We start from the raw sequence: 18,343 nt of genomic DNA on the forward strand, positions 1-18,343 counted from the left end.
CCTTTGTCAGTTGTTTCATTTGCAAATATTTTCTTCCATTCTGAGGGTTGTCTTTGAAGCTTGTTTATGGTTTCCTTTGCTGTGTAAAAGCTTTTAAGTTTCAGTAGGTCCCAGTTGTTTATTTTTGTTTTTATTTCCATTTCTCTAGGAGGTGGGTCAAAAAGGATCTTGCTATGATTTATGTCATTAAGTGTTCTGCCTATGTATTCCTCTAAGAGTTTTATAGTGCCTGGCCTTACATTTAGGTCTTTAGTTTATTTCTGTGTATGGTGTTAGGGAGTGTTGTAAATTCATTCTTTTACATGTAGCTGTCTAGTTTTCCAGCACCACTTATTGAAGAGGCTGTCTTTTCTCCGTTGTATATTCTTGCCTCCTTTATCAAAGGTAAGGTGACCCTATGTGTATGGATATATCTCTGGGTTTCTATACAGTTCCATTGATCTATATTTCTGTTTTTGTGCCTATACTATACTGTCTTGATTACTGTAGCTTTGTTGGATAGTCTGAAGTCAGGGAGCCTGATTCCTCCAGCTCCATTTCTCTTTCTCAAGATTGCTTTGGATATTCAGGGTCGTATGTGTTTCCATACAAATTGTGAAATTTTTTTTCTAGTTCTGTGAAAAATGCCATTGGTAGTTTGATAGCGATTGCATTTAATCTGTAGATTGCTTTGGATAGTATAGTCATTTTCACAATATTGATTCTCCCAATCCAGGAACATATTATATCTCTCCATCTGTTTGTATCATCTTTCATTACTTTCGTCAGTATCTTATAGTGTTCTGCCTACAGGTCTTTTCTCTCCTTTGGTAGGTTAACTCCTAGGTATTTTATTATTTTTGTTGCAGTGGTAAATGGGAGTATTTTCTTAATTTCTCTTTCAGATTTTTCATCATTAGTGTATAGGAATGCAAGAGATTTCTGTGCATTAATTTTGTATCCTGCTACTTTACCAAATTCATTGATTAGCTCTAGTAGTTTTCTGGTAGCGTGCTTAGGATTCTCTATGTATAGTATCATGTCATCTGCAAACAGTGAGAGTTTTAATTCTTCTTTTCCTATTTGGATTCATTTATTTCTTTTTCTTCTCTGACTGCTGTAGCTATGACTTCCAAAACTGTGTTGAATAATTGTGGTGAGATTGGGCAACCTTGTCTTGTTCCTGATCTTAGTGTAAATGCTTTCAGTTTTTCACCTTTGAGAACAATGCTGACTGTGGGTTTGTCATATATGGCCTTTATTATATTGAGGTCAGTTCCCTGTATGCCTACTTTCGGGAGGGTTTTTTTTATCATAAATGGGTATTGAATTTTGTCAAAAACTTTTTCTGCATCTTTTGAGATGATCATATATATTTTGTTGACAATACAAGAATTTAGGAACTTTATTGGAAATATGTGTGATATACAGTGGGAGCACAGGAGACCAGGACGAAACCTGTAAGTCAGGAAGATAAACCCAATTTTATCTAAGGGAACCTGTCCTAAGCTTTTAAATTAGTAAATTTCCAGGCCCACAAGGCTCTTCCATTTCTTCCAGATCCCCCGTCCCAGTCTGGATGGCAGGTCTCCTCTACACCCTAGAATATGCACTGTGTACCATAGCCTGGCAGGTTATGCAGTGCTTCTCATCTGGGGCAATTTGCCCCCCAAGGACATTTGGCAGTGTCTGGAGCATTTGTGGTTGTCACAATGTGGGAGGTGGGTAATGGGGAGAGGACACTGGCATCTAGTGGGTAGAAGCCAGGGGTGCTGCTAAACATCCTATAATGCACAGGACAGCGCCCACAACAAAAAAACTATCTGGTCCAACATGTCAACAATGTCAAGGTTAAGGAACCCTGGACAATGGTGATGTCTTCATATTTTATTCTGAGTCAGATGCAAACACAAGCACCTTCACCATTTCTGCCTTAATTCAGAACCACCTTCCTTCATCCATCCATCATATCTAATTACAATGTGTGACCAACCCTTCCAAAGGATAATCTTGCTGCCTATTCTACCGTTTACATTGTCACCTTGGCCTTTGGGGCTTGATGTTGGGTACCATTTTCTAAGACAGGACCCTGGCTATTTCCAGTTCAACCCCCAAGTCCTCTAAACTTGGGGCTGCACTCCTGAAACATGTTCCCACTGGGCTCATCCCATTTCCACAAATATGCCTCCCAACTACCTCTGCTCCCAAACTTGGTCTCCTGCCCCCACCCTATATTCAGCTAAAACTGTGGACACATCACTAAAACTACCACTCCCCAAGTCTCTAACCAGAATCCCTCCCTCCCAAAGGTCACATCCTTCAGCACTACATCTCACTTGGGCACAAACACAGGTGGTCCTAGCACACAGAAAAAGGTTGGGTGAATGGGTGTCACCCACATTTGCCAGCACCTGGCTGGGTCAGGGTATTGACCCAAGGATATGCCTGCACCCAAAAGTTTTGAGTCATTTCCAGTGTCTTAATTTATTTTTATTTTTTATGATTGTGTAGCACAGGGAAGTATATTCAATACCTTGTAATAAAGCATAACAGAAAAGAATATGAAAAAGAATATATATATATATAAAACAATCATTTTGCTGTACACCAGAAACTAACACAACATTGTAAATAAACTATATTTCAATTAATATATATATTATATATATGCATATAGTTCACTGATTTTTGACAATGGGGCAAAAACAATACAATGGAGCAAAGGTAGGCCCCTCAACAAATGCCGCTGAAACAACTAGACATCCACGTGCAAAAACGTGAATCCAGATACAGACTTTACACCCATCACACACAAAAAATCTCAAAATGGATCACAGACCCAAATGTAAAACACAAAACTATAAAACTCCTAGAAGATAACATAGGAGAAAATCTAAATGACTATTGACTTGGCAATGACTTTTTCTTTTTTGGGGGGGGTCTAGGGGAATTATTTTTGGTTTTGAATTTTATTTTATATATATTTTTTATACAGCAGGTTCTTATTAGTCATCAATTTTATACACAGCAGTGTATATATGTCAATACCAATCATCCAGTTCACCACACCCCGCACCCCCCTGCCGCTTTCCGCCCTTGGTGTACAAACTTTTGTTCTCTACATCTGTGTCTCAATTTCTGCCCTGAAAACAGGTACATCTGTACCATTTCTCTAGATTCCACGTATATGCATTAATATACGATATTTGTTTTTCTTATTCTGACTTACTTCACTCTGTGTGCCAGTCTCTAGATCCATCCACGTTTCAACAAATGACCCAATTTTGTTCCTTTATATGGCTGAGTAATATTTCTTTGCATATATGTACCACATCTTCTTTATTCATTCGTCTGTCAATGGGCATTTAGGTTGCTTCCATGACCTGCCTATCGTAAATAGTGCTGCAATGAACATTGGGGCGCAGGTGTCTTTTTGAATTATGATTTTCTCTAGGTATATGTCCAGTAGTGGGAGTGCTGGATTATATGGTAATTCTATTTTTAGTTTTTTAAGGAACCTCCATACTGTTATCCATAGTGGTTGTATCAATTTACATTCCCACCAACAGTGCAAGAGGGTTCCCGTTTCTCCACACCCTCTCCAGCATTTGTTATTTGTAGATTTTCTGATGATGCTCATTCTAACTGGTATGAGGTGATACCTCATTGTAGTTTTGATTTGCATTTCTCTAATAATTAGTGATGTTGAACAGGTTTTCATGTGCTTCTTGGCCATCTGTATGTCTCCTTTGGAGAAATTTCTGTTTAGGTCTTCTGTCCATTTTTGGATTGGGTTATTTGTCTTTTTTAATACTGAGCTGCATGAGCTGTTTACATATTTTGGAGATTAAGCCTTTGTCCTTTGATTCCTTGGCAAATATTTTCTCCCATTCTAAGGGTTGTCTTCTTGTCTTGGTTAAGGTTTCCTTTGCTGTGCAAAAGCTTTGAAGTTTCTTTAGGTCCATTTGTTTATTTTTGGTTTTATTTCCATTACTCTAGGAGGTGGATCAAAAAGATCTTACTGTGATTTATGTCAGTGAGTGTTCCTCCTATGTTTTCCTCTAAGAGTTGTATAGTGTCCAGTCTTACACTTAGGTCTCTAATCCCTCTTGAGTCCATTTTTCTGTATGGTGTTAGGGAGTGTTCTAATATCAGTCTTTCACATGTAGTTGTCCAGTTCTCTGAGCACCACCTATTGAAGAGACTGTCATTTCTCCATTGTATGTCCTTGCCTCCTCTGTCATCGATTAGTTGACCATAGGTGCCTGGGTTTATCTCTGGGCTTTCTATCTTGTTCCATTGATCTATGTTTCTGTTTTTGTGACAGTACCAAATTGTCTTGATTACTGTAGCATTGTAGTATAGTCTGAAGTCAGGGAATCTGATTCCTCCAGCTATGCTTTTTCCCCTCAAGACTGCTTTGGCTACTCGGGGTCTTCTGTGTCTCCAAACAAATTATAAGATATTTTTTTCTAGTTCTGAAAAAATGCCATTGGTAATTTGATATGGATTACAATAAATCTGTAGACTGCTTTGGGTAGTATAGACATTTTCACAATATTGACTCTTCCAATCCAAGAACATGGTATATCTCTCCATCTGTTGGTATCACCTTTAATTTCTTTCATCAGTGTCATAGTTTTCTTCATACAGGTCTTTTGTCTCCCTAGGTAGGTTTACTCGTCAGTATTTTATTCTTTTTGTTGCAGTGGTAAATGGGAGTGTTTATTTAATTTCGCTTTCAGATTCTTCATCATTAGTGTATAGAAATGAAAGAGATTTCTGTGCATTAATTTTATATCTTGCAACTTTACCAAATCCATTTATTAGTGCTAGTAGTTGTCTCGTGGCATCTTTAGGATTCTCTATGTAGAGTATCATGTCATCTGCAAAGAGTGACAGTGTTACTTCTGTTACAATTTGTATTCCTTTAATTTCTTTTACTTCTCTGATTGCTGTGGCAAGGACTTCCAAAACTCTTGAATAATAGGTATGAGAATAGGACATCATTTTCTTTTTCTTGATCCTACAGGAAATGCTTTCACTTTTTCACCATTGAGAATGATGTTTGCTGTGGGTTTGTCCTATATGGTCTTTATTATGTTGAGGTAGGTCCCCTCTATGCCCACTCTCTGGCGAATTGTTATCATAAATGGGTGTTGAATTTTGTCAAAAGCTTTTCCTGCATCTATTGAGATGATCATATGGTTTTTATTCCTCAATTTGTTAATATGGTGTATCACATTGATTGATTTGCATTTATTGAAGAATCCTTGCATCTCTGAGATACATCCCACATGATTATGGTGTATGATCCTTTTAATGTATTGTTGGATTCTGTTTCCTAGTATTTTGTTGAGGATTTTTGCATCTATATTCAACAGTGATATTGGTCTGTAATTTCTTTTCTTTGTAGTATCTTTTTCTGGTTTTGGTATCAGTGTGATGGTGGTCTTATAGAATGAGTTTGGGAGTGTTCCTTCTTCCGCTATTTTTTGGAAGATTTTGAGAAGGATAGGTGTTACCTCTTCTCTAAATGTTTTATAGAATTTGCCTGTGAAGCCATCTGGTCCTGGATTATTGTTTGTTGGAAGATTTTAAATCACAGTTTCAATTTCATTACTTGTGATTGGTTTGTTCATATTTTCTATTTCTTCCTGGTTCAGACTTGGAAGGTTATACCTCTCTAAGAATTTGTCCATTTCTTCCAGGTTGTCCATTTTATTGGCATAGAATTTCTTGTAGTAGTCTTTTAGGATGCTTTGTATTTCTGCAGTGTCTATTGTAACTTCTCATTTTTCATTTCTAATTTTATTGATTTGAGTCCTCTCCCTCTTTTTCTTGATGACTCTGACTAATGGTTTATCAATTTTGTTTATTTTCTCAAAGAACCAGCTTTTAGTTTTATTGATCTTTGCTATTGTTTTATTTGTTTCTATTTCATTTATTTCTGCTCTGATCTTTATGAATTCTTTCCTTCTGCTAACTTTGTGTTTTGTTTGTTCTTCTTTCTCTGCTTCCTTTAGGTGTAAGGTTAGATTGTTTATTTGAGATTTTTCTTGTTTCTTGAGGTAGGCTTGTATAGCTATAAACTTCCCTCTTAGAATTGTTTTTGTTGCATCCTAAAAGTTTTGGATCATTGTGTTTTCATTGTCATTTGTCTCTAGGTTTTGTTTGTTTGTTTTTTTTTTTCAGTACACAGGCCTCTCACTGTTGTGGCCTCTCCCGTTGTGGAGCACATTCTGTGGATGCACAGGCTCAGTGGCCAAGGCTCACGGGCCTAGCTGCTCTGCAGCATGTGGGATCTTCCCAGACCGGGGCATGAACCCGTGTCCCCTTCATCGGCATGCAGACTCTCTACCACTTCGCCACCAGGGAAGCCCTCTAGGTATTTTTTGATTTCCTCTTTGATTTTTTCAGTGATCTCTTGGTTATTTAGTTACGTATTGTTTAGCCTCCATGTGTTTGTGTTTTTTAAGTTTTTTTCCCTTTAATTCATTCCTAATCTCATAGCGTTGTGGTACAAAGAGATGTTTTATATTATTTCAATTTTCTTAAGTTTACTGAGGATTGATTTGTGACCCAAGGTGTGATCTATCATGGAGAATGTTCCATGCGCACTTGAGAAGAAAGTGTAATCTGCTGTTTTTGGTTGGAATGTCCTATAAATATCAATTAAACGTGAGTTCTCTACTGTGTCATTTAAAGCTTCTCTTTCCTTATTTATTTTCATTTTGGATGATCTGTTCACTGGTGTAAGTGAGGTGTTAAAATCCCCCAATATTATTGTGTTACTGTTGATTTCCTCTTTTATAGCTGTTAGCAGTTACCTTATGTATTGAGGTGCTCCTATATTGGGTGCATATATATTTATAATTGTGATATCTTCTTCTTGGATCAATCCCTTGATCATTATGTAGTGTCCTTACTTGTCTCTTGTAACATTCTTTATTTTAAAGTCTATTTTATCTGATATGAGTATTGCTACTCCAGCTTTGGTTTGATTTTCATTTGCATGGAATATCTTTTGTCATTCACTCACTTTCAGTCTGTATGTGTCCCTAGGGCTGAAGTGGGTCTCTTGTAGACAGCTCTTGTTTTTGTATGCATTCAGCAAGCCTGTGTCTTTTGCTTGAATCATTTAATCAATTCACGTGTAAGGTAATTAATGATATGTATGTTCCTATTACCATTTTCTTAATTGTTTTGGGTTTGTTTGTGTGTCCTTTTCTTGTCTTGTGTTTCCCACTTAGCACAGTTCCTTTAGCATTTGTTGTAGAGCTGGTTTGGTGCCGCTGAAGTCTCTTAGCTTTTGTTTGTCTGTAAAGCTTTTGATTTCTCCATGGAATCTGAATGAGATACTTGCTGTGTAGAGTAATCTTGGTTGTAGGTTCTTCTCTTTCAGCACTTTTGTCCCACTCCCTTCTGGCTTGTAGAGTTTCTGTTGAGAAATCAGCTGTTAACCTTATGGGAGTTCCATTGTATGTTATATGTCATTTTTCCCTTGCTGCTTTCAATAATTTTTCTTTGTTTTCACTATTTGCCAATTTGATTATTATGTGTCTCGGTGTGTTTCTCCTTGGGTTTATCCTGTATGGGACTCTCTGCCCTTCCTGGACTTGGGTAGCTATTTCCTTTCCCATCTAGGGAAGTTTTCAACTCTAATCTCTTCAAATATTTTCTCGTGTTCTTTCTCTCTTCTCTTCCTGGGACCCCTATAATGCAAATGTTGTTGTTTTTAATGATGTCCCAGAAGTCTCTTAGGCTGTCTTCATTTCTTTTCATTCTTTTTTCTCTTCCACAGCAGTGAATTCCACCATTCTGTCTTCCAAGTCACTTATCCGCTCTTCTGCCTCATTTATTCTGCTACTGATTCCTTCTACTGTAGTTTTCATTTCAGTTATTGTATTGTTCATCTCTGTTTGTTCTTTAATTCTTCTAGGTCTTTATTAAACATTTGCTGATTCTTCTCGATCTTTGCCTCCATCCTTTTTTCGAGGTCCTGGATCATCTTCATTATCATTATTCTGAATTCTTTTTCTGGAATGTTGTCTATCTCCACTTCATTTAGTTGTTTTTCTGGGATTTTATCTTGTTCCTTCATCTGGTACATAGCCCTCTGCCTTTTCATCTTGTCTATCTTTCTGTGAATGTGGTTTTTCTTCCACAGGCTGCAGGATTGTAGTTCTTCTTGCTCCTGCAGTCTTCCATCTGGTGGATGAGGCTATCTAAGGGACTTGAGCAAGTTTCCTCCTGGGAGGGACTGGTGGTGGGTGGAGCTGGGTGTTGCTCTGGTGGGCAGAGCTCAGTAAAACTTTAATCTGCTTGTCTGCTGATGGGTTGGGCTGGGTTCCCTCCCTGTTGGTTGTTTGGCCTGAGGTAACCCAACACTGGAGCCTACCCAGGCTCTTTGTTGGGGATAATGGTGGACTCTGGGAGGGCTCACACCAAGGAGTACTTACCAGAACTTCTACTGCCAGTGTCCTTGTCCACATGGTGAGCTACAGCCACTCCCACCTCTGCAGGAGACCCTCCAACACTAGCAGGTAGGTCTGGTTCATTCTCCCGTGGGGTCACTGCTCCTTCCCCTGGCTCCTGGTGTACACTATACTTTGTGTGTGTTCTCCAAGAGTGGAGTCTCTGTTTCTCCCAGTCCTCTCAGAGTTCTGCAATCAAATCACACTAGCCTTCAACATCTGATTCTCTAGGAATTCCTCCTCCTGTTGCTGGACCCCAGGTTGGAAAGCCTGACGTGCGGATCAGAACCTTCACTCCAGTGGGTGAACTTCTGTGGTATAAGTGTCCTCCAGCTTGTGAGTCACACACCCAGCAGTTATGGGATTTGATTTTATTGTAATTGTGCCCCTCCTACCATCTCATTGTGGCTTCTCCTTTGTCTTTGAATGTGGTGTATATTTTTTGGTGAATTCCAGTATCTTCCTGTCGATGATTGTTCAGCAGTTAGTTGTGTTTCTGGTGTTCATACAAGAGCAAGTGAGAGCACGTCCTCCTCTGCCATCTTGGTTCACGGCTTTGATCATATGGTTTATATCCTTCAGTTTGTTAATATGGTGTATCAAATTGATTGATTTGCATATATTGAAGAATCCTTGCATTCCTGGGATAAACCCCATTTGATCATGGTGTATGATCCCCTTAATGTGCTGTTGGATCCTGTTTCCTAGTATTTTGTTGAGAATTTTTGCATCTATGTTCATCAGTGATATTGGCCTGTAATTTTCTTTTTTTGTGGCATCTTTGTCTGGTTTTGGCATCAGAGTGATGGTGGCCTTGTAGAATGATTTGGGTAGTGTTCCTCCCTCTGCTATATTTTGGAGGAGTGTGAGAAGGATGGGCATTATCTCTTCTCTAAATGTTTGATAGAATGCACCTGTGGTAGCATTTGGTCCAGGAATTTTGTTTGTTGGAATTTTTAAAATCACAGTTTCAATTTCATGCTTGTGATTGGCCTGTTTATATTTTCTATTTGTTCCTGATTCAGTCTCAGAGGGTTGTGCTTTTCTAAGAATTTCTCCATTTCTTCCAGGTTTTCCATTTTTTTGGTATATAGTTCCTTGCAGTAATCTGTCATGATCCTTTGTATTTCTGCAGTGTCAGTTTTTACTTCTCCTCTTTCATTTATAATTCTATTGATTTGAGTCTTCTCTCTTTTCTTCTTGATGGGTCTGGCTAATGGTTTATCAATTTTGCTTATCTTCTCAAAGAAGCAGGTTTTAGTTTTATTGACCTTTGCTATCATTTCCTTCATTTCTTTTTCATTTATTTCTGATCTGATCTTTATGATGTCTTTCCTTCTGGTATGTTGGGGTTTTTTTTGTTCTTCTTTCTCTAATTGCTTTTGTTGTAAAGTTAGGTTGCTTATTTGAGATGTTTCTTGTTTCTTGAGTTACGATTGTCTTGGTATAAACTTCCCTCTTAGAACTGCTTTTGTTGCATCCCATAGGTTTTGGGGCATCGTGTTTTCATTGTCATTTGTTTCCAGGTATTTTTTGATTACCTCTTTGATTTCTTCAGTGACCTCTTGCTTATTCTGTAGTGCATTGTTTAGCCTCCATTTGTTTGTATTTTTTTACAGATTTTTTCCTCTAATTGATATCTAGTGTCATAGTGTTGTGTTTGGAAAAGGTACTTGATACGATTTCAATTTCTTTCAATTCCCAAGGCTTTATTTGTAACCCAAGATATGATCTATCCTGGAGAAAGTTCCATAAGCACTTGAGAAGAAAGTGTATTCTGTTGCTTTTGGATGGAATGTCCTAAAAATATCAGTTAAGTCCATCTTGTTTAATATGTCATTTAAGCTTGTGTTGTGCTATTTATTTTCATTTTGGATGACCTGTCCATAAGGGAAAGTGGGCTGTTAAAGTGTCCTACCATATTTGTGTTACTACTGATTTCCCCCTTTATGGTTGTTAGCATTTGCCTTATATTTTGAGGTGCTCCTATGTTGAGTGCATATATATTTACTATTGTTATAACTTTTTCTTGGATTTTTCCCTTGAACATTATGTAGTATCCTTCTTTGTCTCTTGTAATAGTCTTTAATTTAAAATCCATTTTGTCTGATATTACAATTGCTACACCAAGTTTCTTTTGATTTCCACTTTCATGGAATATCTTGTTCCATCCCCTCACTTTCAGTCTGTATGTGTCCCTAGGTCTGCAGTTGGTCTCTTGTAGACAGCATATACATGGGTCTTACTTTTGTATCCATTCAGCCAGTCTGTGTCTTTTGGTTGCAGCATTTAACCCGTTTACATTTAAGGTAGTTTTTGATATAGGAACCTTGTTCCTATTACCATTTTCTTAATTATTTGGGGTTTGTTATTGTAGGTCTTTTCCTTCTCTTGTGTTTCCTGCCTAGAGAAGTTCCTTTATCATTTGTTGTAAATCTAGTTTTGCGGTGCTGAATTCTCTTAGCTTTCGCTGTCTGTAATGGTTTTAATTTTTCCGTCGAATCTGAATGAGATCCTTGCTGGGTAGAGGAATCTTGGCTGTAGTTTTTCCCTTTCATTGTTTTAAATATGTCCTGCCCCTCCCTTCTTGCTTTCAGAGTTTCTGCTGAAAGATCAGGTGTTAACTTTACGGGGATTCCCTTGTATGTTATTTGTTGTTTTTCCCTTGTTGCTTTTAATATTTTTCCTTTGTACTTAATTTTTTATTGTTTGATTAATATGTGTCTTGACATGTTTCTCCTTGGATTTATCCTGTTTTGGACTCTCTTTGCTTCCCAAACTTGATTGATTATTTCCATTCCCATATTAAGGAAATTTTCAACTATAATCTGTTCAAATATTTTCTCAGTCCCTTTCTTTTTCTCTTCTTCTTCTGGGGGCCCTATAATTCAAATGTTGGTGCATTTAATGTTGTCACAGAGACCAGAGGTCTCTGAGACTGTCCTCAATTCTTTTCATTCTTTTTTTCTTTATTTTGGTCTGCAGTAGTTATTTCCACTATTTTATCTAACAGGTCACTTATCCATTCTTCTGCCTAAGTTATTCTGCTATTGATTCATACTAGAGAATATTTAATTTCATTTATTGTGTAGTTCATCATTGTTTCATTGCTCTTTAGTTCTTTTAGGTCCTTTTTAAACATTTCTTGTATTTTCTCCATTCTGTTTCCAAGGTTTTGGATCATCGTTACTATCATTCCTCTGAATTCTTTTTCAGGTAGGCTACCTATTTGCCCTTCATTTGTGTTTTGGGTCTCCTTTTCTCAGGCTGCAGATTCTTAGCTCCCATTGTTTTTGGTGTCTGCCCCCAGTGAATTATGTTGGCTCAGTGGGTTTTGTAGGCTTCCTGCTGTAGGGAATTGGTTCTGGTGTGCTGGTGGATGAGACTGAATCTTGTCTTTCTGGTGGGCAGGACTGCATCCAGTGATGTTTTTGGGTGTCTTGAATTTATTTTGGTGCCTTGAATTTGAATTTATTATGATTTTAAGCAGCCTCTTCTAATGGATGGTATTGTGTTCCTGTCTTTCTTGTTGTTTGGCATAGGGTGTCCAGCACTGTAGCTTGGTGGTTGTTAAGTGCATCTAGGTCTTAGTGTTGAGATGAAGATCTCTGTGAGATATTTCACATTTTGATATTACATGAGACTGGGAGGTGTCTGGTGGAGCCATATCCTGTACTCATGTCTCCCACCTCAGAGGCTCAGGCCTGACACCTGGCCAGAGCACCACGATCCTGTCAGCTAGGCAGTTTAGAAGAAATGTGACATATTAACAAACTGAAAGAGAAAATCCATATGATCATCTCAATAGATGCAAAGAAAGCTTTTGACAAAATTCAACACCCATTTATATAAAAACCTGGCAGAAAGTAGGCATTTCCTCAACATAATAAAGGCCATATATGACAAGCCAACAGCCAACATCATCGTCAATGGTGAAAAACTGAAAGCATTTCCACTAAGATCAGTAACAAGACAAGGTGGCCCACTCTCACCACTCTTATTCAACATAGTTTTGGAAGTTTTAGCCACAGCAATCAGAGAAGAAAAGGAAATAAAAGGAAGCCAAATCGGAAAAGAAGAAGTAAAGTTGTCACTGTTTGCAGATGACATGATACTATACATAGAGAATCCTAAAGATGCTACCAGAAAACTACTAGAGCTAATCAATGAATTTTGTAAAGTTGCAGGATGCAAAATTAATGCACAGAAATCTCTGGCAGTCTTTTTTTTTTTCTGGCAGTCTTATACACTAATGATGAAAAATCTGAACGTGAAATCAAGAAAACACTCCCATTTACCATTGCAACAAAAAGAATAAAATATCTAGGAATAAACCTACCTAAGGAGACAAAAGACCTATATGTAGAAAATTATAAGACACTGATGAAAGAAATTAAAGATGATACAAATAGATGGAGAGATATACCATGTTCTTGGATTGGAAGAATCAACATTGTGAAAATGACTCTACTACCCAAAGCAATCTACAGATTCAATGCAATCCCTATCAAACTACCACTGGCATTTTTCACAGAACTAGAACAAAAAGTTTCACAATTTGTATGGAAACACAAAAGACCCTGAATAGCCAAAGCAATCTTGAGAATGAAGAACGGAGCTGGAGGAATCAGGCTCCCAGACTTCAGACTATACTACAAAGCTACAGTAATCAAGACAGTATGGTACTGGCACAAAAGCAGAAAGATCAATGGAACAGGATAGAAAGCTCAGAGAAAAACCAACGTACGTATGGTCACCTTATATTTGATAAGTGAGGCAGGAATTACAGTGGAGAAAGGACAGCCTCTTCAATAAGTGGTGCTGGGAAAACTGGACAGGTACATGTAAAAGTATGAGATTAGATCACTCCCTAACACCATACACAAAAATAAGCTCAAAATGGATTAAAGACCTAAATGTAAGGCCAGAAACTATCAAACTCTTAGAGGAAAACATAAGCAGAACCCTCTATGACATAAATCACAGCAAGATCCATTTTGACCCACCTCCTAGAGAAATGGAAATAAAAACAAAAATAAACAAATGGGACCTAATGAAACTTCAAAGCTTTTGCACAGCAAAGGAAACCATAAACAAGACCAAAAGACAACCCTCAGAATGGGAGAAAATATTTGCAAATGAAGCAACTGACAAAGGATTAATTTCCAAAATTTATAAGGAGCTCATGCAGCTCAATAACTAAAAAACAAACAACCCAATCCAAAAATGGCCAGAAGGCCTAAATAGACATTTCTCCAAAGAAGATATACAGACTGCCAACAAACACATGAAAGAATGCTCAACATCATTAATCATTAGGAAAATGCAAATCAAAACTACAATGAGATATCATCTCACACCAGTCAGAATGGCCATCATCAAAAAATCTAGAAACAATAAATGCTGGAGAGGGTGTGGAGAGATGGGAACACTCTTGCACTGCTGGTGGGAATGTGAATTGGTTCAGCCACTATGGAGAACAGTATGCAGGTTCCTTAAAAAACTACAAACAGAACTACCATATGACCCAGCAATCCCACTACTGGGCATATACCCTGAGAAGACCATAATTCAAAAAATGTCATGTACCAAAATATTCATTGCAGCTCTATTTACAATAGCCTGGAGATGGAAACAACCTAAGTGCCCATCATCAGATGAATGGATAAAGAAGACGTGGCACATATATACAATGGAATATTTTTCAGCCATAAAAAGAAACGAAATTGAGCTGTTTGTGATGAGGTGGATAGACCTAGAGTCTGTCATACAGAGTGAAGTAAGTCTGAAAGAGAAAGACAAGTACCATATGCTAACACATATATATGGAATTTAAGAGAAAAAATTGTCATGAAGAACCTAGCAGTAAGACAGGAATAAAGACACATACCTACTAGAGAATGGACTTGAGGGTATGGGGAGGGGGAAGTGTGAGCCGTGACAAAGCCAGAGAGAGACATGGACATATATATACTACCAAACCTAAGGTAGATAGCTAGTGGGAAGCAGTCGCATAGCACAGGGAGATCAGCTTGGTGCTTTGTGACAGCCTGGAGGGGTGGGATAGGGAAGGTGGGAGGGAGGGAGATGCAAGAGGGAAGAGATATAGGAACATATGTATATGTATAACTGATTCACTTTGTTATAAAGCAGAAACTAACACACCATTGTAAAGCAGTTATACCCCAATAAAGGTGTTAAAAAAAAGAAATGCGAGAAGAAAATGAAAGAAAGAAAGAAAAAGTAATAAAATAAAATAATTAAAAAAATATATATTATTAAAAATAGAAAAATAAAAATGTAACAAAAAAAGAAAGAAAGAAGAGAACAACCAAACCTAAAACAGAAATCCACCAATGATAACAAGTGCTAAAATCTATACAAAAGCAAAAAAAAAAAAAATGGAGAGACAGAACACTAGGGCAAATGTTAAAAGCAAAGCTATACATACCAAATCACACAAAGAAGCATATACATACACACAAAAATAGAAAAAGAAAAAATATATATATATAAAGAAGGAAGAGAGCAACCAAATAAATAAACAAATCTACCAATGATAATAACCTCTAAATACTAAACTAAAATAATCATAAAACCAGAAACAAATTACATGCAGAAAACAAATCCCAACCCTTTAGTTGCTCCCAAAGTCCTCCACCTAAATTTTGGGATGATTTGTTTTCTATTCACTTATTCCACAGATGCAGGGTACATCAAGGTGATTGTGGAGATTTAAGCCACTGCTCCTGAGGCTGCTGGGAGAGATTTCACTTTCCATGCTTTGTTTGCACAACTCCTGGGGTTCAGCTTTGGATTTGGCCCCACCTCTGCTGGTTGGTCGGCTGAGGGTTTCTGTTCCCCCCCCCAAACAGGAGAGGGTTAAAGGAGCAATTGATTAAGGGGCTCTGGAAACTCAGGCCTGGGAGAGAGAAGGGTACGGAATGCGTGGTGATCCTGTGGTGGCAGAGGCCCATGTGACATTGCAACAGCCTGAGGCGCAACGTGTGTTCTCCCAGGAAAGTTGTCCCTGGATCATGGGACCCTAGCAGTGGTGGGCTGCACAGGCTTCTGGGAGGGGATGTGTGGATAGTGACCTGTGCTTGTACACAGACTTCTTGGCGGCTGCAACAACAGCCTTAGCGTCTCATGCCCAAATCTGGTGTCTGCACTGATAACCGTGGCTCATGCCCGTCTCTGGAGCTTGTTTAGGCAGTGCTCTGAATCCCCACTCTTCACGCACCCTGAAACAATGGTCTCTTGCCTCTTAGGCAGGTCCAGACATTTTCCTGGACTGCTTCCCAGCTATCTCTGGAGCACTAGCCCCCTTCAGGCTGTGTTCACACAGCCAACCCCAGTCCTCTCCCTGGGATCTGAATTCCAAAGCCCAAGCCTCAACTCCCAGTCCCCACCCAGCCCAGCGGGTGAGCAGAAAAGTCTCTCAGGCTGTTGAATGCTGATCAGCACCTATCCTATGTGCAGGGATCTCTCTTCCTTGCCCTCTGCAACCCTGTTGCTGCACTCTCCTCCATGGCTCTGAAGATTCCCCCACCCACCCACCCCCCGTCTCTGCCACTGAAGGGGTTTCCTAGTGTGTGGGAAGTTTTCCTCCTTCACAGCTCCCTCCAGTGGGGCAGGTCCCATTCTTATTCTTTTGTTTCTGTTTTTCCTTTTTTCTTTTGCCCTACCCAGGTACGTGTGGAGTTTCTTGCTTTTGGGGAAGTCTGAGGTCTTTGCCAGTGTTCAGTAGGTGTTCTATAGGAGTTGTTCCACACGTAGATGTATTTTTGTGTGTGTGTGGTATGCGGGTCTCTCACCGTTGTGGCCTCTCCCATTGTGGAGCACAGGCTCTGGATGCACAGGCTCAGTGGCCATGGCTCACGGGCCCAGCCGCTCCGCAGCATGTGGGATCTTCCCAGACCGGGGCATGAACCCATGTCCCCTGCATCAACAGGCGGACTCTCAACCACTGCACCACCAGGGAAGCCCTGTAGATGTATTTTTGATGTATTTGTTAGAAGGAAGGTGATCTCCACATCTTACTCCTCCGCCATCTTGAAGGTCCCTCCCAGACTACTTTTAACTACTTTTAACTACATCACACATCATGCTGCTAATCCCCTAATTGTGAAGGTTCTGTTCAATCACCTACAGAAATATACTTGGGAGAGGCCTCTTCTAGCTTGGCCAGAGTGGAACTTCTTTGTCCTTACTGAGCCCCAGTTTCTCTCTCTAAAGTATAAAGCCAACAGAAGTGATCAGTCTAGTGGAATAATGAAGAATGCACTTGAAAAATCAAGACTGGACCCATTGACCCTCCAACTCAGATGGTTTATGTATAATTCTAGATACTTTAAGAAAAAAATACATTGTGTACATCTTGGTATCTGTGAATGACCTTGCTACTGTTGTGAGTAAAACAAGCTCAATCAAGCTCACACTTTTCAGCAACAAACAGGGTGCCCAGAGAAGGGTATTGATTTTTAGGGACCACTAACCCCAGCCCTTCTCCATTACTTCTAAGAGATGAGTTTATTTTATAGCTCCAAGGGCAATAATAATATATCACATAATAATATCTATATCTATAATAATATCTATAATTTATTGAATGCTTACTATGTGAAAGTTTCTTGATATCTGTAATCTAATTAACTTTCAAAAGTAAACTGTGGGGCTTCCCTGGTGGCACAGTGGTTGAGAGTCCACCTGCCAATGCAGGGGACATGGGTTCATGCCCCAGTCTGGGAAGATCCCAAATGCCGTGGAACAGCTAGGCCCGTGAGCCATGGCCGCTGAGCCTGCACGTCTGGAGCCTGTGCTCTGCAATAGGAGAGGCCACAACAGTGAGAGGCCCGTGTAATGCGCAAAAAAAAAAAAAAAAAAAGGAAACTGTGACACTAGTTGGTTTTATTGTCCCATTTTTTCATATGGAGATAGAATAAGAATCACTGTCACATAGTTAATAAGTAGCAGAGTTGAAATTGCGGCCCAGATTTGTTTGACTCCACAGCTCGCTCTTTTACTGAACACTTAGAATAGGAATTTCAAGAGTATATAAGAGAATAAGAAATGAAGCAGAGGGCGGAGCTTCAAGACAGTGGAAGAGCAAGATGCAGAGATCACCTTCCTCCCCACAAATACAGCAGAAATACAACTACATGTGGAACAACTCCTACAGAACACCTACTGAACACTGGCAGAAGACATCAGACCTCCTAAAAGGCAAGAAACTCCCCATGTACCTGGGTAGGGTAAAAGAAAAAGCAGACAAAGAATACGGGTGGGTGATCTTAAGATTTTTCTAACTTGTTTTTCTAAAAATTCACTTATTAGATTCTCAGAATTTATGCTTTTAACAACATGATTTCAATCAATATAATCAAAATGAAGTCAGTTGCTCTTAGCAAATGTAAGATCAGAAATAAATTTCCAAAGTATTTTCCGTATAATATTAAAAAAATAAAAGAATAGGGGTGGGACTGGCACCAGTGCGAGGGAGCTGTGAAGGAGGAAATGTTTCCACACATGAGGAAGCCCCTTTGCGGGCGGAGACTGCAGGGGGTGGAGGGGGGAGCTTTGGAGCCCCGGAGGAGAGCACAGCAACAGAGGTGCGGAGGGCAAAACAGAGAGATTCCTGCACAGAGGATCGGTGCCGACCAGCACTCATGAGCCCTAGAGGCTTCTCTGCTCACCCGCGGGATGGGTGGGGGCTGGGAGCTGAGGCTTGGGCTTTGGTGGGATCCCAGGGAGGGCACTGGTGTTGGCTGTGTGAAAACAGCCTGAAGGGGGTTAGTGCACCACATCTAGCTGGGAGGGAGTCTGGGAAGCAGTCTGGAGATGCCGAAGAGACAAGAGACTTTTTCTCACCTCTTTATATCCTGGTG

The sequence above is a fragment of the Stenella coeruleoalba genome, assembly GCF_951394435.1.
Source record: "Stenella coeruleoalba genome assembly, chromosome: X".
Classification (NCBI taxonomy): Eukaryota; Metazoa; Chordata; class Mammalia; order Artiodactyla; family Delphinidae; genus Stenella; species Stenella coeruleoalba.